This window comes from Amia ocellicauda, chromosome 4 (assembly GCF_036373705.1).
Source record: "Amia ocellicauda isolate fAmiCal2 chromosome 4, fAmiCal2.hap1, whole genome shotgun sequence".
NCBI classification, from domain to species: domain Eukaryota; kingdom Metazoa; phylum Chordata; class Actinopteri; order Amiiformes; family Amiidae; genus Amia; species Amia ocellicauda.
Window position 1 is genome coordinate 20,111,290 of NC_089853.1, and position 22,656 is coordinate 20,133,945.

At 42.7% G+C, this 22,656-nt stretch overlaps 2 non-coding genes and 2 pseudogenes across 2 annotated transcripts; all 4 read left to right on the forward strand.

The window, feature by feature from the left end:
• LOC136748971 (uncharacterized) lies at nt 1-173 on the forward strand (annotated as a pseudogene).
• A 6,122-nt stretch (nt 174-6,295) lies between these two features.
• Nucleotides 6,296-6,496, forward strand: LOC136748954 (small nucleolar RNA U3). The gene has a single exon (XR_010816674.1). It is a non-coding gene; the product is annotated as a small nucleolar RNA U3 (small nucleolar RNA).
• A 6,285-nt stretch (nt 6,497-12,781) lies between these two features.
• On the forward strand, nt 12,782-12,954 carry LOC136748972 (uncharacterized; annotated as a pseudogene).
• A 6,040-nt stretch (nt 12,955-18,994) lies between these two features.
• LOC136748955 (small nucleolar RNA U3) lies at nt 18,995-19,195 on the forward strand. The gene has a single exon (XR_010816675.1). It is a non-coding gene; the product is annotated as a small nucleolar RNA U3 (small nucleolar RNA).
• Nucleotides 19,196-22,656: the final 3,461 nt, after the last annotated feature.

A 22,656-nucleotide genomic window follows, 5' to 3' on the forward strand; every position in this document is an offset into this window, starting at 1 on the left:
TTGTTTTTATTTTATGAAATGAAAAATACTAAATTCAATAAAAAAAAAAAAAAAGTGTTTGGTCTCTCTGACCCCGAGGAGGAGCGGGCGGGCCGAGCTGCACTGCGGCTGCGCGGCCATTGATGACCGTTCCTCCCTCTGGGGCTGGAGGAAGGGGGCGCTTACTGAGTGGTCAGACTCTTTACTCTCGTCAATAACAGAGCGGCTGTGTTTGTTCTGCACACTGCGCTGCATCAGGAAGGGACACCAGTCTGGCCGCTTAGGAAGCCTGAGCCGCTGCGCATCACTGTCACCTGTTTTGGTGCGAGTGAAAGTGACAGCAGGACACCCCCAACAAGGGAATGGTTTTGCAGGTGGTGGCCGCACACAATTGCTCTCTCCTTATCCTTCCTGAGTGGTCAGACTCTTTATTCTCGTCAAACTCAGAGGGAAACCAATCAAAACTACCAGGGCTATACAGTTCTGTACTAATTAAACATTATTAAAGGGTTGTAAAGCTACTTAATCTAATATGAACTGATTAAATGGCCCATTTTCTGATTACACTGTAAAGTATAAAGCTGTTGCAGCATGAAGGGAACTTCAATTGCATTAACTTCCATGTCTCCACTGCTGAAGACTTAATCTGTATTGGTACAGAAGGTTGCCTATTGGAGCAATTTAACACTAGCCAAGTAGCAGCGAAATGGTTATCCTCTTCTAAGTAGACATGCTAGATCTGTGACACGTGCACATACCACGTGCACATCCCATGTTCGTTTGTATTTGTTCTCTTAGTGATTCGTGATTTTAACAAACATCATTAATTATGTATTATAACATTCCGTTAGATGTACGTAAATGATGTAATTGCACTCATATGAAAGTTTACAATAGTATACGATGGTATACTATTGGATGTACTATGGTACATGTTTCTGTATCATGGTACTGTATGGTACAATGTGAATCGTGTACCATGGTGTACCATGGTATACAATGGTATGTACTATGGTATGTTACATTACTTTATAGTACTATGGTACAATATATAAAATGTACCATAGTAAAATACCTTGAACACCATAGGTGTTAATGTGCACATGGTACATGTCCACACCAGGTGGATCAAGAGACCAGAACAATTCAATGTCAACCTGTGCATTTACAAAAAGCTATTTGGACCACACTTAATTGTTTATTTAAGAGATGCTATTTTTTTTACGTTATGCACTCTCTCAAAATGAACTTAGTTACTAATATAAATTATTAATAAACCAGATATATTAATACAAACCAAGCAAGACACACTAATCTGTTTTAAGTGATATTTAGTACATCTGTAAAAGTTGAAAGGGTTGACAAATACAGTGTTAATGTTAAGTTTCACTGGTCGCCAAATTCAAATCACTGGTATAAAGTTAAGTCCTAATTCAGAGGTCATCTCTAGTCCATTTCAAACAATGGCATCTTAATAATGTGGAGAAATCTGTCATGCTGCAAAAGGATGCATTTTGCTTCAATTTCTTTTGATGTACACACCATCAACTCATGCGTGGTCTGAACCTAAACCAAGAACTTTGAAATATGTACATTAATAGCAGAATCATAAATAGTACATTGATTCTGCACCTTGGCCAACTTCTGGTAAAATATTAGCAGCTCTGAACAAGAGCATTCCTCTACACACTGACATGCTGTTCGGACCACCACAAAAGAAGAAATTACTCCATAGGACTGTTGTGTAGCTATGACAGAATTATTCCTGTTGTAACCTACTCCATATTCTTGAGTTGCTAGTAATTTCTTGAAAACAATACAATGCTTGTAAACGCAAGCAAGACTATTCTGCAGGTAACAATTATGTACAGTATTTTTCTCTAATGCCACCTTTTCACTGGCAGACAGTTGTCTTTTCATACCCTTTTCCAGGGTAACTATATCACCATTAATGTAGTTTGCCATGTTTGTCAGAGGAACATAACTGGTCAGTCTTTAGAAAAGGCGGCTTGCTTCTCTGGATGCACTGAGTCACCACTGCGTATAATTATTTGCTATGCAAAGAAATTCCTTAAGATTTGACAAGGCACTGCTTGTGTTCTACAGAATAAATCAAGCAATTTTCATTGGTACTTTCATACACAAATGCTGAGTTGGCCCGTAATAGACCCCGATCCCTAGCACTTTGTGTGAGATGCACAAGCAAATGAGAATAATAAGAACAGTGCTCTGGAATTTGTGACACAAAATAAATGAGACACAATTCTGTGCAGTTCAGCTGATCTTGAATGGTCACACAAGAGAGGAGAATATGAAGAGCGCACACAAGAAGCATCCAATGGTTATAAAACCTTCTCTGTAAAATATTTTTCAAAATCACTGGAGAATACAGGAGAAGAAATGCTCTCCATTCGGTCGCTTTCCAAAAATGTATTTCGGAAAGTGGTCTTGGATTACATCTCACTTCATTAGGTGGCTGAATGTTGAGCATTTCATCATCAAGAACCCTTAAATCCAAAGGCTGCAAATGGAACTCTTCTTCAAGATATTCAGGATCAACCCATAGATTTGTGAACAGCCAAACAACACCAAGGCACACTGATTGCATATAGTCTGGTACAAATCCATTAATTATGTCAAAAGAAGGTAACACAAGTAGGGTCCTAGCACCTTTGACACCCATCTCAGCTTGATCATTGTTACTTTCTAATACTGTTTCAACCATTTCAATTGTGCCAGTCATTGTTCTCTGTGGTGGTTCTTCAGAAGTCAGAGGGTACACGCTTGCGTAACTCTTCCCTTTTGCAACAACTGTCCCTTCATGACAACAGAAGCCACAGCCATATGCTCCATTAAACTGTTTAAAATTGTGAACCATGGCACGTGCAACCGCATCACAAACACATATTAGTGCACGCACTCTGCTAGTATGCTGATGTCCATTCTTATCTATCCCAGCAAAGCCATCAGCATGTAAACTCTGTAGTTCTGAAACAAACGGAGTAACATACGTGTCAATGCATGGCTTTTGTCTTCCAAACCACAACGTATGCAGCACAACATTACTACGTCTGTCTTTCAAAGTCAACTCATTCACTGTGCACAAAATAGGCCATATTGAGTACTGTGAAGACTTGAACACAGGGCTACCATCACAGTTGAATGAAATAGTGATGTTGTCTTGATTTTCAACAAACTCTCCCTGCTCTTTGTACAGATTTCCAGTACTGATGTCACATGTCTCAGCATCAGGTCGAAAATGAGACCTTATTGATGTTTGACACAAGATATTTTAAGTTGTGGAGCTAGTGGCATAACCCAAAAATTGTTTGCTAACTTGAGTAGTCCCTGTTTGTTCACTGCACAATTACAGGCCTGACGATGGTCCTTTGGATCTCTACTAAGATATTCTAAACACTTTGGGCAGTAAAAGTGGACTTCTGCAGTCAGGTTAAAAAATGCCTTATCCAAAAACCATTTTGTTTTTGGTACACATCCTGGTGCTACAGTATTTAATAAATCCAGTATGTCTTTTAAAGCTACACCAGACAAGCCATGTCTCAAAGAAAATGCCATCAGCAGGGCCAGAAAGTTGTCCCTGCAAAGATTTTTTTTTTTTTTTTTAAATGCACACAAATATAAAAAACCCGTATAGCATAATCACTGGGTCAATGTATTTAAAACAAACAAAAACCACACATTTGCATTAAGTATTTTTGCATTTGGTATTCTACCAAAAAACAAAAACAGAAAAAAGTCAGATATTCTTTATGGATTGTGCTTTTTCTCAGAGACCTCTATTCAGTTTTATTTTTGCAACTGATAATACTATAAATTAATTATAAATGGCATCACTACCTCCATGGCTTCATTTGGTTCCAAGTGGATAGTATTTTCATCCTCTTGTGTCGTAGGCACATCATAGTTACCTCGTGCAACCTACAAATGTACAGAAACATCTCAGATTAATCATTTTTACCACCATGAAGAGATCTGCACTTAGTATCATGCTTGACTAAAAGGTCAAATATACTTAATTACTTACTGGGTCATTGTAGTCTAGGAATACTGGTAATTATCCATCATTAAACTAATTTATGGCATCTTCTTCATCAGTAAGGACAAGATCACCTGATGATCCATCCTCTGCAGCAGCAGTGCGTACAAGTAACACTGACAGAGCGCCAATAGGACGAATACAGGAGCTGGAAATACATGTACATCACATGAAATGCATGTACAAATGCATTGATATGGAAATATTTTAAGAAAACTTTTACTGATTCCTCAGAAAAAGTTTTGATCATTATTTTAATTATTTTCAATTATTTCCAGACAGAAAACAATATTTAAAATTTAAAAATATATATATATATATATATATATATATATATATATATATATATATATATATATATATATTGCAAATAACATTAATTTGCAATTAAGTTAGAGCAGGTGTACAGCCTAAAAAATAGCATTGCTTGCTCATCAGCCTGTTTAGTAGTTATAGTAAATATTGATCAATTAGTTGTTATTGACATGCATTGCTGGATAATGAGGTATGGTTTCTGTGTCCAATATTTATATTGTGTTTTGCAGTCTCCTCATCAGGCTTTCATTACACAGTCACTGAGGGGCCGCTGCTCTAAGGTGTCTGCTGCGAGATACACCACCGATCTTCTGCACGGCCTGTACACAACCAAGCATATGGCATCCCGGTGCATGGCTGGGGGCACATCCTGCAAAACTGTTGGTGACGCCAAGCCAGCCTTACCATGAGAGGAAGGTGTTGCTATAATTGGTAAATCAGAAATGTATTCTTTACATAGAATAACCATTCAAATGTACATACTTTTCTCAAAGGTACTAAAATAAGTATTGAAAATTAGTAACAGAAATTCATATATATATATATATCATCCCTGATGAAAGGTTCCCATGGTGCATGTTTAGTCCTTGGAATGGCATCTGCTACGAAAGTTAATAAGAAAAACATGTTTTAATAATAGTATTTTCACAGTTATTGTGGTTTTACCTTAATTTCCCCATGTTTCCTACGATTATAACATGCCTTCACTGTGTGTCAGACTTCTTTTTATTCTTGTCAAAATCAGATTGAAACTAATGAAAACTGTTGGTTGTCCCGTTATGTGATACATAGTTAGAAAACGTCATTAATTATGTATTATAGCACTCCGTTAGATGTATATAATTGACGTGATTGCAGTAGTTTAAGGTACATTTCTTCGTATGTTTATTTTAGTTAGTTAACAGTACAACTGTGTTGATGTGTGTTGACACTGGGGTACAATGCCGCGCTGAAGGGTCCAGTCCCGGCGCACACAGGCGCTGCGTCCCGCCACTGCCAAACACGTGTTCATTACATGTAACATAACATGCAAACCTATTGTTATAAATCGAGTTAGAAAACTTTTTGCCCTCCTTATGTATCAGATTGTTTTGGTTTTGTTTTTTATTTTATGGTTTTATTAGTTTTATGATTTATCTGATGCATTTTCAGTGAATTTAAATGTATTTGACCATATTGTTTATTTGTTTAATGGTTTTATTTGGCAGTATTGCCCTTAATCGCAAGTTTATTTGATTTATTGCACATGTTTATTTGAGTTCATGTATTTTGTTTAAGTTAATCACTGTAAGATTTTAAAAATGTTAAGTGATTTTAGGGATTGATTTAATTTTTTTTAAGTATTAAAGTATTAACATTTTGAATGTCTTTATTTTATTGAAATGTAAAATACTTTACCTAATAAAACAGTATTTTACTTAAACGATTAAACACGTAATATATGGAGGCATTTTGCAAGTAGTGTGGGGGGTAATTCAATTTATATAGGCAGTACAGCGTTATGCAAATATGGAATATGACGCATGCTGTGTGCGGTCCAGTCTGACATGCGCAGAGACACAGCAGCACCACGTGTTCTTTAGCGCTCACTTTGCACAGGTAACTCAGAGTGGACATTTTGATAGAAAACTCTTTATCCCCGTAAATCAATAAACGCATCATATATACCGTGGGATTTTGTAGTGTTTGGAGTAATTCCCTTTAGAATATATTCAGTGTGTATGCAAATGATTTACCGCGTTGCCTTGTGGGATTTCACAAAAAGATAAGTACGTGTAAACCTTCTACTGGTGAGATCGACGTTTTGTACAGACTTTGAATGACTTGACTTGTCTGTCTTTGTAAAGTCAGTTTAGGGAAGAAAAGCGCGGCTGCTAAAACGTCACACCGTCAGCGGCGCAGACAGAGCGGCTCAGCGGGCGCTGTGGCCGCGGGGCGGCTGGTAAGACTATACTTTCAGGGATCATTTCTATAGTGCGTGACTTGAGAAATGCGTTTCTAAAGTGTTTGGTCTCTCTGACCCCGAGGAGGAGCCGTAGCGCCCCCTTCTGAGCGCGAAGCGGGCCGAGCTGCACTGCGGCTGCGCGGCCATTGATGACCGTTCCTCCCTCTGGGGCTGGAGGAAGGGGGCGCTTTCTGAGTGGTCAGACTCTTTACTCTCGTCAATAACAGAGCGGCTGTGTTTGCTCTGCGCTGCCTCAGGAAGGGACACCAGTCCGGCCGCTTAGGAAGCCTGAGCCGCTGCGCATCACTGGCACCTGTTTTGGTGCGAGTGGAAGTGACAGCAGGACACCCCCAACAAGGGAATGCTTTTGCAGGTGGTGGCCGCACACAATTGCTCTCTCCTTATCCTTCCTGAGTGGTCAGACTCTTTATTCTCGTCATAATCAGACTCAGATTCTTATGTCTAGTTATATAGTACTTCCGAAACAATCATTAACAAGTGTCTCAGTTTTGAATAGATTTACAGATTTCTTTTTAGAGCACTTTACTCGCATTACTATATCTATATATGTATCTGTTGTTTCTTTTCATGTTGGAAGTTTGTACACGAATATTCCACATGAAGGTGGTTTGGAGGCGCTATCATATTATTTTGAACCCCAAAAGATTACATTCCTATGCATTTTCTATTAAAAATAACGGAATTTGTCTTGAAGTCCAACTATTTCTTGTTCAATAACAAGTATTATTTATAATCTCAGGGTACAGCCATGGGTTCGTCATTTGCCCCAAAATATGCAAATGTATATTTGGGTTATTGGGGAAAACAATATATTAATGATCGTTCCTCCAATCCACTATTACGAATTGTTTATTTAAGGAAAAGCTATATTGGTGATATAATTTTACTGTGGACTGGTTCTGCAGATGATTTGATGGTGTTAAGCAATTATATACAATACTCATCACACTTTGAAATTTACTATGGAATATAGTCAAAATGAATTGCATTTTTTAGATTTGAATATTTCCATAAATACTGATGGACATTTAATATGTCAATTTTTCGGAAACCCACTGCCCGAAATAGATCTTACATGCTCATCTGAAATATATGATTAAAAACATACCCTATGGTCAATTCACATGCCTTCAAAGAATATGTGGCAATGAGTCTGATTATGAATGTAAAGCTAAAGATCTCCAGAATCGGTTTCAGTTAAGGGGTTACAAAAGTGACAAACGAAGAGAAATTTAAAAATAGGTATATCAGAACATAAAGCTGCTATTCGCAATAACAATATGGACTATGCTATAGCCAGACATTATAAAAAAAAAAGAATCATGGGTCAGCCTCTAGTTTGACATTTGTGGCAATTGAAAAAATAGCAGAATAACATTAAGCGTTTGCTAAACAGAGAAGCGTTTTGGATTTTCACTGTAAAAGCAATGGAACCATATGGGTTAAATGAAACCCTGGATCTTAGTTCTTTTTTGTGAATGGATAAGTTTTGGGAAAAATGTATTGTTCAGATTTGATTCTTTCATGTGGAATATGGTGAGTGATCATGTTTATATGAAAATGAATTGTCATTATTGTTGGGATGTAATTGATATTAACGTTTTTATTATCTTTCCAATAGTAGGATCAATATATCAAAACTATGCAGTAATAGTGAGAGAAACCTTTGTCCAGCAGGGGGCATCGAGCTGTATTTGACAGTCTTCTTCTTTTCCTTGCAGGGAGCTGATCCATCAGGCCAGACCAGACGAGACGGGGAGGTGCCGGTTGACAGAGCTGCAGAGTCCTGGGTCCTTGGAGCGGTCCGGAGGCCGAGGCGAGTGGAGATTGGGACGGACCGGGAGCGACAGGGGACCTAGCCAGAGGAGTCGGCGGATGGGTCCCATCCAGAAACCCGGCCGACCATCTACCCGGAGCCCGGCCTGACCAGGACTGCTCCCTGCTGACGTCACCAGCCAGGATCCAGGAGAGGCCTCGGATTCCAGGGACCGACCAGGCCGATCGGTAACGTCCCTGAGGGAGGCCTCCTGCAGCCAGGGCCCGGACTTCTCCCCGGGAGAGGGGTCAGGTATGCCCTCCCGGCAGTAGTGGGAGAGCCGCAGGTCCTCAGGAGACGAGAGTCGGCGCCAGTGTCCTTTCCCAGAAAGACATCAGGGATGTAATGGCAAGGTCACTGGTGCTGGGGGAGGAGGCCTGCGGCGGCAGACAGCCGGGAAGGGAGAGACCACCCCCTCCCCTACCATTAGTTAAAAGAACAACTAGCGGGGTCTACACAGTTTTCTCCCCAGTTATACATAAAGCCTCTGCCCTGCCATCTGTTCGTCGGGCCTCGGCCTCAAAGGAACCAGGGAGAACCTCCAGCACCACGGGCCCTGAGCCCAGTGGAGTTTCGCCAGCCTTACCGGGTGGCGGGAGCCGAGCCCCCCAAATAGTCTTCCTAGAGGATCAAGCGATGAGGCAAATGATTGAAATGATGGGTGCTAGCGCTAAGCTAGGTGAGGGAGAAGAGAGGAGTGGGGAAGAGAAAGGTTTCTTTACATGATTGTTACGGAGCGGGTAATTGCCCTCACAGCCATTATGGCATTAACTATTATTTCAATAAATGTGAGGAGCATTGCTGAGGTGAAAAAGAGGACCGATGTTTTAAACTCTCTGGCTGGAATGAAGGCGGATATTATTTGTTTGCAGGAGTGTGGCATCCCGTTCCAAAAAGAATATAAAGATCTCCGGGACACTTGGACCCTAGGAGAATCCTTCTGGTCGGGGTCCAATGTGTCCCGAGCGGACGGGATTGCCGTACTCCTGAAAAACCCCTTCATAACAGTTAAAACATTTAAGGTAATAGAGGCGGGCAGACTGGCCAGCCTCGATTTTAAATACAAGGGGGCTGTATTGAGGCTGGTCAATGTCTATGCCCCCACCAGCCAGAGAGAGAGAGTCCTCTTTCTCCCTCAGCTACGCCCGCTCCTGATCGGCACCTTGCCAGTTATCATTTCAGGTGATTTCAACTGTGCTCTGAGGGATGTAGACCGGAGTAAGCCCCGCAACGATAGATCCAGCAGGGACCTCGCTGCGTTCGTGGAGGACTTTGAACTCTGCGACGCAGGTCGGGACCTGGTCCCCTTGTTCACCTGGGTGAGTTCTTCTGGCTCCTCCTTCTCCAGGATAGATCTCGTCCTCCTCAGCAAGCCACTGGAGAGGACCGCCATGTCTTCGGAGGCGGTCTTCTTTTCAGACCACAGGCTCCTGACGACAGAGGTGCTCATTCCGAGCACACGGGAGTCGGGGCCTGGGGTCTGGAAGCTCAACACCTCTCTGCTCGATGACCCTCGTGTGATTAAGACCTTTAGCAGACGCCTCGAGGAGTGGAGGACCCTGAAGGACCTTTTTGATTCTCCCATAGAGTGGTGGGAGATGATGAAGAAAAGAACCAAGGGCTACTTCATTCAGCTGGGGAAACGGAAAGCTCGCGAGAGGCGGGCGAGATATTCCCATCTAAACGGCCGCCTCCAGCGCCTGAGTCTTTTACAGCTCAGAGGCTTCGACCTAGCTGAGGAGGTGGCCCGGGTCAAACTGAGTCTCTCCGCCCTCTATCGGGAGGAGCAAGAGAAGATCAAGGTCCTTTCCAGGGTCCGTATCATGGAGGACGATGAGAAATGCAGCCGCTTCTTCTTCAAGAAAACGAAGGAGAGGCGGCCTGCAATGTCCTCCATGATCGACTCCTCGGGGCAAGAGGTGGAGGGCAGAGAGGCTGTTGAGACAGTGGTGCGGGATTTCTACAGGGAGTTGTACGACCAGAAGGTGGTGGATCAAAATCTGATCCATCACTTTCTGTCCCTGTTGGAGTCCCGCAATGAGGGGGACGAGGAGGAGGAGGAGGATCTAGAGATCACCACCACTGAACTCTCCCAGGTGATAAAGAGTCTTAACTCTGGAAGGACACCGGGTCCCGACGGGATCCCTGCTGAGTTCTATAAGATCTTTTGGGAGGTGCTTAAGGAAGATCTGGGCCAGGTCCTGGGGTCGATGTACAGAGAGGGCAGATTGGCCCCTTCGATGAAGAAGAGTATCCTCTCCCTTCTTCACAAGAAGGGAGACACGAAAGATCTGAGGAACTGGCGGCCAGTCAGCCTCCTGTGCACCGACTACAAGATTCTGGCCAAAGCACTGACGCTCCGGCTGCAGCGGCCACTCCCTCAAGTCGTGGGTCCCGACCAGGTCTGTGGTGCCCGGGGGAGATCGGCGGCCGACAACGCCATGCTGCTCGGGGATGTCGTGGCCTACTCGAACGAGAGAGGGCTTCCCCTGGTCCTAATCAGCTTGGACCAGGAGAAAGCCTTCGACAGAGTGGGCCACGAATACCTGCAGCTTGTTATGGAGGGGATGGGTCTCGCTCTTGGCCTGAGGAAGTGGGTCAAGATCATCTACAGCGGCCTAAGCAGCAGGGTCCTTGTGAACCGCCACCTGACCGAACCATTTCCGGTCAGGTCGGGGGTCCGGCAGGGTTGTCCCCTGTCGGCCCTGCTGTACGTCCTCTGCTTGGAGCCGTTCATGCAGGCGATCCGCCGGGACGTCCGGGTGACAGGTTTCCATCTCCCGGGTTCCGGCGGAGAGCAACTGAAGGCCCTGGCCTATATGGACGACGTGGCCGTGGTCTGCACGGACGCTCCGTCCGTGGCCAGGGTCGAGGAACTGCTGGACGGCTTCTGCAGGGCGACGGGGACCGCTGTGAATAAGGCCAAGAGCGAGATCTACCTCTCCAGGGCATGGCCTGTCGGCCGGGGCCCGCCGACCGTGTTCCCTGTGAAGCCGTCTATCAAGGTTCTGGGCATCACGATCGACGGGACCAACACGGGCACCCGGAGCTGGGAGGAGGCCATAGCGAAGGTCCAACGGAAGATCCACGGCTGGAGCACAAGGACCTTGACGATGGCTGGTAAGGTGCTGGTCGTAAAGGCCATCCTCTTCCCGATACTCCTCTACGTAGGAATGATCTTCCCCCCAGACAAGGTCATCGCAAAACTAGTGACCCGAATTATATTTCGGTTTGTCTGGGGGAGCAAAATGGAGAGGCTGAAAAGAGTGCAGATGGTGAAGGGTACCCTGGATGGAGGCAGGGGGGTCCCGGACGTTGTGCGGCTGATAAAGGCGCAGGGGCTGGCCTATGTGGTCAAGAACATCCAGGCTGCTGGCAAGAAAGTGAGTTTCATGAACCGCTTTTATTTTGCCAGCAGCCTGAGACCATTCGGCCTCTGCGCCATGGATAACACCAGGCCGCACTCGTGGGATCCCCCGCCGTTCTACAGGGCGCTCCGAGCCTTTGCGCTCGAAGTAGGCCTCCATAAAGTCGTGCTGGCCTCCTGGGATTATAAGACCATCTGTAGTCAGATGAGATCTGCCCAGGAGACCAGCCGGATAGAAGATTTCCCTCCCGAAACCTGCCGGTTTATCTGGGCTAACGCTACGCACGTTTGTCTCATGAATACGCAGAAAGATGTCTCCTGGATGGCTGTGAGTCGGTGTCTCCCCACCCGAGTGTTCATGCACAGAAGGGGCATAGCTCCTTATGACACCTGCCCCTATAAGGGTTGCCTGGGGAAGGAGACGGAGGCTCACATCTTTAGTGAGTGCCCCTCCGCCCACAGGGTCTGGCTCCTGTTTTCTCCGTTCCTCCACAGGTTTGCCGTTCCTGCGCGGGTGACCGCCCAGCAGATCCTGTACGGTCCGGCCAGGGGAATATCAACATCTACCCTGAGGTGCTGGTGGCGTGTCGTCTGCGCAGTGAAGCAGGCACTGTGGGAGGGACGGAACATCTGTCTGTTCAACAAGCAGGAGCTGGACCCGATCGTCATCGTGCGGAGGGGCATGGTGTTCGTAAGAGACTATGTCAATCTGGAGGTCCATCAGAGGGGCAAGGAGGAAGCCTATAAGAACTGGCGTATACAAGATCTGGGGGAGCTCAGGATCCCATGATGGGACCCACCTCCGGGGACGGTCAGTTCCCCCTGCTGGAGCCCGAGTCCAAGATCTTTTAAAGATTTTATGGATGATTGTTTTTAAAAAAGATTTTAAAAATGAATCTTAATTGTTTTTAAAGATTTAGTTGTTTTTAAATCACATTGTTTAGGGTTTTTGGTATAGTTTTGTTATATTCTTTTGTCAAATACATTGACCGTTTTGGGTTTAATTTAAAATGCATTGGACCTTTTTTGTTTGTTTTTTATTTTTTCCTTTTTAATTGTTTCTTTATTTTGTTCAATGCATTTTCAGTTATTTTCAATGTATTTGACCTTTATGTTGGTGAGCAGTTTTTGCTTTTATCACGTTTGTTTTGTTGTTTTGGGCACGTTTAATTTGAAGTTAATTGTTTTGTTCTTTGTTAAAATCACAGATTTTAAAAATTTTAAGTGATTTTAAGGATTGATATTTTAATGATTTTAATCACAAGTATTAAAAAAATTGAATTGTTTTTATTTTATGAAATGAAAAATACTAAATTCAATAAAAAAAAAAAAAAAGTGTTTGGTCTCTCTGACCCCGAGGAGGAGCGGGCGGGCCGAGCTGCACTGCGGCTGCGCGGCCATTGATGACCGTTCCTCCCTCTGGGGCTGGAGGAAGGGGGCGCTTACTGAGTGGTCAGACTCTTTACTCTCGTCAATAACAGAGCGGCTGTGTTTGTTCTGCACACTGCGCTGCATCAGGAAGGGACACCAGTCTGGCCGCTTAGGAAGCCTGAGCCGCTGCGCATCACTGTCACCTGTTTTGGTGCGAGTGAAAGTGACAGCAGGACACCCCCAACAAGGGAATGGTTTTGCAGGTGGTGGCCGCACACAATTGCTCTCTCCTTATCCTTCCTGAGTGGTCAGACTCTTTATTCTCGTCAAACTCAGAGGGAAACCAATCAAAACTACCAGGGCTATACAGTTCTGTACTAATTAAACATTATTAAAGGGTTGTAAAGCTACTTAATCTAATATGAACTGATTAAATGGCCCATTTTCTGATTACACTGTAAAGTATAAAGCTGTTGCAGCATGAAGGGAACTTCAATTGCATTAACTTCCATGTCTCCACTGCTGAAGACTTAATCTGTATTGGTACAGAAGGTTGCCTATTGGAGCAATTTAACACTAGCCAAGTAGCAGCGAAATGGTTATCCTCTTCTAAGTAGACATGCTAGATCTGTGACACGTGCACATACCACGTGCACATCCCATGTTCGTTTGTATTTGTTCTCTTAGTGATTCGTGATTTTAACAAACATCATTAATTATGTATTATAACATTCCGTTAGATGTACGTAAATGATGTAATTGCACTCATATGAAAGTTTACAATAGTATACGATGGTATACTATTGGATGTACTATGGTACATGTTTCTGTATCATGGTACTGTATGGTACAATGTGAATCGTGTACCATGGTGTACCATGGTATACAATGGTATGTACTATGGTATGTTACATTACTTTATAGTACTATGGTACAATATATAAAATGTACCATAGTAAAATACCTTGAACACCATAGGTGTTAATGTGCACATGGTACATGTCCACACCAGGTGGATCAAGAGACCAGAACAATTCAATGTCAACCTGTGCATTTACAAAAAGCTATTTGGACCACACTTAATTGTTTATTTAAGAGATGCTATTTTTTTTACGTTATGCACTCTCTCAAAATGAACTTAGTTACTAATATAAATTATTAATAAACCAGATATATTAATACAAACCAAGCAAGACACACTAATCTGTTTTAAGTGATATTTAGTACATCTGTAAAAGTTGAAAGGGTTGACAAATACAGTGTTAATGTTAAGTTTCACTGGTCGCCAAATTCAAATCACTGGTATAAAGTTAAGTCCTAATTCAGAGGTCATCTCTAGTCCATTTCAAACAATGGCATCTTAATAATGTGGAGAAATCTGTCATGCTGCAAAAGGATGCATTTTGCTTCAATTTCTTTTGATGTACACACCATCAACTCATGCGTGGTCTGAACCTAAACCAAGAACTTTGAAATATGTACATTAATAGCAGAATCATAAATAGTACATTGATTCTGCACCTTGGCCAACTTCTGGTAAAATATTAGCAGCTCTGAACAAGAGCATTCCTCTACACACTGACATGCTGTTCGGACCACCACAAAAGAAGAAATTACTCCATAGGACTGTTGTGTAGCTATGACAGAATTATTCCTGTTGTAACCTACTCCATATTCTTGAGTTGCTAGTAATTTCTTGAAAACAATACAATGCTTGTAAACGCAAGCAAGACTATTCTGCAGGTAACAATTATGTACAGTATTTTTCTCTAATGCCACCTTTTCACTGGCAGACAGTTGTCTTTTCATACCCTTTTCCAGGGTAACTATATCACCATTAATGTAGTTTGCCATGTTTGTCAGAGGAACATAACTGGTCAGTCTTTAGAAAAGGTGGCTTGCTTCTCTGGATGCACTGAGTCACCACTGCGTATAATTATTTGCTATGCAAAGAAATTCCTTAAGATTTGACAAGGCACTGCTTGTGTTCTACAGAATAAATCAAGCAATTTTCATTGGTACTTTCATACACAAATGCTGAGTTGGCCCGTAATAGACCCCGATCCCTAGCACTTTGTGTGAGATGCACAAGCAAATGAGAATAATAAGAACAGTGCTCTGGAATTTGTGACACAAAATAAATGAGACACAATTCTGTGCAGTTCAGCTGATCTTGAATGGTCACACAAGAGAGGAGAATATGAAGAGCGCACACAAGAAGCATCCAATGGTTATAAAACCTTCTCTGTAAAATATTTTTCAAAATCACTGGAGAATACAGGAGAAGAAATGCTCTCCATTCGGTCGCTTTCCAAAAATGTATTTCGGAAAGTGGTCTTGGATTACATCTCACTTCATTAGGTGGCTGAATGTTGAGCATTTCATCATCAAGAACCCTTAAATCCAAAGGCTGCAAATGGAACTCTTCTTCAAGATATTCAGGATCAACCCATAGATTTGTGAACAGCCAAACAACACCAAGGCACACTGATTGCATATAGTCTGGTACAAATCCATTAATTATGTCAAAAGAAGGTAACACAAGTAGGGTCCTAGCACCTTTGACACCCATCTCAGCTTGATCATTGTTACTTTCTAATACTGTTTCAACCATTTCAATTGTGCCAGTCATTGTTCTCTGTGGTGGTTCTTCAGAAGTCAGAGGGTACACGCTTGCGTAACTCTTCCCTTTTGCAACAACTGTCCCTTCATGACAACAGAAGCCACAGCCATATGCTCCATTAAACTGTTTAAAATTGTGAACCATGGCACGTGCAACCGCATCACAAACACATATTAGTGCACGCACTCTGCTAGTATGCTGATGTCCATTCTTATCTATCCCAGCAAAGCCATCAGCATGTAAACTCTGTAGTTCTGAAACAAACGGAGTAACATACGTGTCAATGCATGGCTTTTGTCTTCCAAACCACAACGTATGCAGCACAACATTACTACGTCTGTCTTTCAAAGTCAACTCATTCACTGTGCACAAAATAGGCCATATTGAGTACTGTGAAGACTTGAACACAGGGCTACCATCACAGTTGAATGAAATAGTGATGTTGTCTTGATTTTCAACAAACTCTCCCTGCTCTTTGTACAGATTTCCAGTACTGATGTCACATGTCTCAGCATCAGGTCGAAAATGAGACCTTATTGATGTTTGACACAAGATATTTTAAGTTGTGGAGCTAGTGGCATAACCCAAAAATTGTTTGCTAACTTGAGTAGTCCCTGTTTGTTCACTGCACAATTACAGGCCTGACGATGGTCCTTTGGATCTCTACTAAGATATTCTAAACACTTTGGGCAGTAAAAGTGGACTTCTGCAGTCAGGTTAAAAAATGCCTTATCCAAAAACCATTTTGTTTTTGGTACACATCCTGGTGCTACAGTATTTAATAAATCCAGTATGTCTTTTAAAGCTACACCAGACAAGCCATGTCTCAAAGAAAATGCCATCAGCAGGGCCAGAAAGTTGTCCCTGCAAAGATTTTTTTTTTTTTTTTTAAATGCACACAAATATAAAAAACCCGTATAGCATAATCACTGGGTCAATGTATTTAAAACAAACAAAAACCACACATTTGCATTAAGTATTTTTGCATTTGGTATTCTACCAAAAAACAAAAACAGAAAAAAGTCAGATATTCTTTATGGATTGTGCTTTTTCTCAGAGACCTCTATTCAGTTTTATTTTTGCAACTGATAATACTATAAATTAATTATAAATGGCATCACTACCTCCATGGCTTCATTTGGTTCCAAGTGGATAGTATTTTCATCCTCTTGTGTCGTAGGCACATCATAGTTACCTCGTGCAACCTACAAATGTACAGAAACATCTCAGATTAATCATTTTTACCACCATGAAGAGATCTGCACTTAGTATCATGCTTGACTAAAAGGTCAAATATACTTAATTACTTACTGGGTCATTGTAGTCTAGGAATACTGGTAATTATCCATCATTAAACTAATTTATGGCATCTTCTTCATCAGTAAGGACAAGATCACCTGATGATCCATCCTCTGCAGCAGCAGTGCGTACAAGTAACACTGACAGAGCGCCAATAGGACGAATACAGGAGCTGGAAATACATGTACATCACATGAAATGCATGTACAAATGCATTGATATGGAAACATTTTAAGAAAACTTTTACTGATTCCTCAGAAAAAGTTTTGATCATTATTTTAATTATTTTCAATTATTTCCAGACAGAAAACAATATTTAAAATTTAAAAAATATATAAATATATATATATATATATATTGCAAATAACATTAATTTGCAATTAAGTTAGAGCAGGTGTACAGCCTAAAAAATAGCATTGCTTGCTCATCAGCCTGTTTAGTAGTTATAGTAAATATTGATCAATTAGTTGTTATTGACATGCATTGCTGGATAATGAGGTATGGTTTCTGTGTCCAATATTTATATTGTGTTTTGCAGTCTCCTCATCAGGCTTTCATTACACAGTCACTGAGGGGCCGCTGCTCTAAGGTGTCTGCTGCGAGATACACCACCGATCTTCTGCACGGCCTGTACACAACCAAGCATATGGCATCCCGGTGCATGGCTGGGGGCACATCCTGCAAAACTGTTGGTGACGCCAAGCCAGCCTTACCATGAGAGGAAGGTGTTGCTATAATTGGTAAATCAGAAATGTATTCTTTACATAGAATAACCATTCAAATGTACATACTTTTCTCAAAGGTACTAAAATAAGTATTGAAAATTAGTAACAGAAATTCATATATATATATATCATCCCTGATGAAAGGTTCCCATGGTGCATGTTTAGTCCTTGGAATGGCATCTGCTACGAAAGTTAATAAGAAAAACATGTTTTAATAATAGTATTTTCACAGTTATTGTGGTTTTACCTTAATTTCCCCATGTTTCCTACGATTATAACATGCCTTCACTGTGTGTCAGACTTCTTTTTATTCTTGTCAAAATCAGATTGAAACTAATGAAAACTGTTGGTTGTCCCGTTATGTGATACATAGTTAGAAAACGTCATTAATTATGTATTATAGCACTCCGTTAGATGTATATAATTGACGTGATTGCAGTAGTTTAAGGTACATTTCTTCGTATGTTTATTTTAGTTAGTTAACAGTACAACTGTGTTGATGTGTGTTGACACTGGGGTACAATGCCGCGCTGAAGGGTCCAGTCCCGGCGCACACAGGCGCTGCGTCCCGCCACTGCCAAACACGTGTTCATTACATGTAACATAACATGCAAACCTATTGTTATAAATCGAGTTAGAAAACTTTTTGCCCTCCTTATGTATCAGATTGTTTTGGTTTTGTTTTTTATTTTATGGTTTTATTAGTTTTATGATTTATCTGATGCATTTTCAGTGAATTTAAATGTATTTGACCATATTGTTTATTTGTTTAATGGTTTTATTTGGCAGTATTGCCCTTAATCGCAAGTTTATTTGATTTATTGCACATGTTTATTTGAGTTCATGTATTTTGTTTAAGTTAATCACTGTAAGATTTTAAAAATGTTAAGTGATTTTAGGGATTGATTTAATTTTTTTTAAGTATTAAAGTATTAACATTTTGAATGTCTTTATTTTATTGAAATGTAAAATACTTTACCTAATAAAACAGTATTTTACTTAAACGATTAAACACGTAATATATGGAGGCATTTTGCAAGTAGTGTGGGGGGTAATTCAATTTATATAGGCAGTCTGACATGCGCAGAGACACAGCAGCACCACGTGTTCTTTAGCGCTCACTTTGCACAGGTAACTCAGAGTGGACATTTTGATAGAAAACTCTTTATCCCCGTAAATCAATAAACGCATCATATATACCGTGGGATTTTGTAGTGTTTGGAGTAATTCCCTTTAGAATATATTCAGTGTGTATGCAAATGATTTACCGCGTTGCCTTGTGGGATTTCACAAAAAGATAAGTACGTGTAAACCTTCTACTGGTGAGATCGACGTTTTGTACAGACTTTGAATGACTTGACTTGTCTGTCTTTGTAAAGTCAGTTTAGGGAAGAAAAGCGCGGCTGCTAAAACGTCACACCGTCAGCGGCGCAGACAGAGCGGCTCAGCGGGCGCTGTGGCCGCGGGGCGGCTGGTAAGACTATACTTTCAGGGATCATTTCTATAGTGCGTGACTTGAGAAATGCGTTTCTAAAGTGTTTGGTCTCTCTGACCCCGAGGAGGAGCCGTAGCGCCCCCTTCTGAGCGCGAAGCGGGCCGAGCTGCACTGCGGCTGCGCGGCCATTGATGACCGTTCCTCCCTCTGGGGCTGGAGGAAGGGGGCGCTTTCTGAGTGGTCAGACTCTTTACTCTCGTCAATAACAGAGCGGCTGTGTTTGTTCTGCGCTGCCTCAGGAAGGGACACCAGTCCGGCCGCTTAGGAAGCCTGAGCCGCTGCGCATCACTGGCACCTGTTTTGGTGCGAGTGGAAGTGACAGCAGGACACCCCCAACAAGGGAATGCTTTTGCAGGTGGTGGCCGCACACAATTGCTCTCTCCTTATCCTTCCTGAGTGGTCAGACTCTTTATTCTCGTCATAATCAGACTCAGATTCTTATGTCTAGTTATATAGTACTTCCGAAACAATCATTAACAAGTGTCTCAGTTTTGAATAGATTTACAGATTTCTTTTTAGAGCACTTTACTCGCATTACTATATCTATATATGTATCTGTTGTTTCTTTTCATGTTGGAAGTTTGTACACGAATATTCCACATGAAGGTGGTTTGGAGGCGCTATCATATTATTTTGAACCCCAAAAGATTACATTCCTATGCATTTTCTATTAAAAATAACGGAATTTGTCTTGAAGTCCAACTATTTCTTGTTCAATAACAAGTATTATTTATAATCTCAGGGTACAGCCATGGGTTCGTCATTTGCCCCAAAATATGCAAATGTATATTTGGGTTATTGGGGAAAACAATATATTAATGATCGTTCCTCCAATCCACTATTACGAATTGTTTATTTAAGGAAAAGCTATATTGGTGATATAATTTTACTGTGGACTGGTTCTGCAGATGATTTGATGGTGTTAAGCAATTATATACAATACTCATCACACTTTGAAATTTACTATGGAATATAGTCAAAATGAATTGCATTTTTTAGATTTGAATATTTCCATAAATACTGATGGACATTTAATATGTCAATTTTTCGGAAACCCACTGCCCGAAATAGATCTTACATGCTCATCTGAAATATATGATTAAAAACATACCCTATGGTCAATTCACATGCCTTCAAAGAATATGTGGCAATGAGTCTGATTATGAATGTAAAGCTAAAGATCTCCAGAATCGGTTTCAGTTAAGGGGTTACAAAAGTGACAAACGAAGAGAAATTTAAAAATAGGTATATCAGAACATAAAGCTGCTATTCGCAATAACAATATGGACTATGCTATAGCCAGACATTATAAAAAAAAAAGAATCATGGGTCAGCCTCTAGTTTGACATTTGTGGCAATTGAAAAAATAGCAGAATAACATTAAGCGTTTGCTAAACAGAGAAGCGTTTTGGATTTTCACTGTAAAAGCAATGGAACCATATGGGTTAAATGAAACCCTGGATCTTAGTTCTTTTTTGTGAATGGATAAGTTTTGGGAAAAATGTATTGTTCAGATTTGATTCTTTCATGTGGAATATGGTGAGTGATCATGTTTATATGAAAATGAATTGTCATTATTGTTGGGATGTAATTGATATTAACGTTTTTATTATCTTTCCAATAGTAGGATCAATATATCAAAACTATGCAGTAATAGTGAGAGAAACCTTTGTCCAGCAGGGGGCATCGAGCTGTATTTGACAGTCTTCTTCTTTTCCTTGCAGGGAGCTGATCCATCAGGCCAGACCAGACGAGACGGGGAGGTGCCGGTTGACAGAGCTGCAGAGTCCTGGGTCCTTGGAGCGGTCCGGAGGCCGAGGCGAGTGGAGATTGGGACGGACCGGGAGCGACAGGGGACCTAGCCAGAGGAGTCGGCGGATGGGTCCCATCCAGAAACCCGGCCGACCATCTACCCGGAGCCCGGCCTGACCAGGACTGCTCCCTGCTGACGTCACCAGCCAGGATCCAGGAGAGGCCTCGGATTCCAGGGACCGACCAGGCCGATCGGTAACGTCCCTGAGGGAGGCCTCCTGCAGCCAGGGCCCGGACTTCTCCCCGGGAGAGGGGTCAGGTATGCCCTCCCGGCAGTAGTGGGAGAGCCGCAGGTCCTCAGGAGACGAGAGTCGGCGCCAGTGTCCTTTCCCAGAAAGACATCAGGGATGTAATGGCAAGGTCACTGGTGCTGGGGGAGGAGGCCTGCGGCGGCAGACAGCCGGGAAGGGAGAGACCACCCCCTCCCCTACCATTAGTTAAAAGAACAACTAGCGGGGTCTACACAGTTTTCTCCCCAGTTATACATAAAGCCTCTGCCCTGCCATCTGTTCGTCGGGCCTCGGCCTCAAAGGAACCAGGGAGAACCTCCAGCACCACGGGCCCTGAGCCCAGTGGAGTTTCGCCAGCCTTACCGGGTGGCGGGAGCCGAGCCCCCCAAATAGTCTTCCTAGAGGATCAAGCGATGAGGCAAATGATTGAAATGATGGGTGCTAGCGCTAAGCTAGGTGAGGGAGAAGAGAGGAGTGGGGAAGAGAAAGGTTTCTTTACATGATTGTTACGGAGCGGGTAATTGCCCTCACAGCCATTATGGCATTAACTATTATTTCAATAAATGTGAGGAGCATTGCTGAGGTGAAAAAGAGGACCGATGTTTTAAACTCTCTGGCTGGAATGAAGGCGGATATTATTTGTTTGCAGGAGTGTGGCATCCCGTTCCAAAAAGAATATAAAGATCTCCGGGACACTTGGACCCTAGGAGAATCCTTCTGGTCGGGGTCCAATGTGTCCCGAGCGGACGGGATTGCCGTACTCCTGAAAAACCCCTTCATAACAGTTAAAACATTTAAGGTAATAGAGGCGGGCAGACTGGCCAGCCTCGATTTTAAATACAAGGGGGCTGTATTGAGGCTGGTCAATGTCTATGCCCCCACCAGCCAGAGAGAGAGAGTCCTCTTTCTCCCTCAGCTACGCCCGCTCCTGATCGGCACCTTGCCAGTTATCATTTCAGGTGATTTCAACTGTGCTCTGAGGGATGTAGACCGGAGTAAGCCCCGCAACGATAGATCCAGCAGGGACCTCGCTGCGTTCGTGGAGGACTTTGAACTCTGCGACGCAGGTCGGGACCTGGTCCCCTTGTTCACCTGGGTGAGTTCTTCTGGCTCCTCCTTCTCCAGGATAGATCTCGTCCTCCTCAGTAAGCCACTGGAGAGGACTGCCATGTCTTCGGAGGCGGTCTTCTTTTCAGACCACAGGCTCCTGACGACAGAGGTGCTCATTCCGAGCACACGGGAGTCGGGGCCTGGGGTCTGGAAGCTCAACACCTCCCTGCTCGATGACCCTGTTATTAAGACCTTTAGCAGACGCCTCGAGGAGTGGAGGACCCTGAAGGACCTTTTTGATTCTCCCATAGAGTGGTGGGAGATGGTGAAGAAAAGAACCAAGGGCTACTTCATTCAGCTGGGGAAACGGAAAGCTCGTGAGAGGCGGGCGAGATATTCCCATCTAAACGGCCGCCTCCAGCGCCTGAGTCTTTTACAGCTCAGAGGCTTCGACCTAGCTGAGGAGGTGGCCCGGGTCAAACTGAGTCTCTCCGCCCTCTATCGGGAGGAGCAAGAGAAGATCAAGGTCCTTTCCAGGGTCCGCATCATGG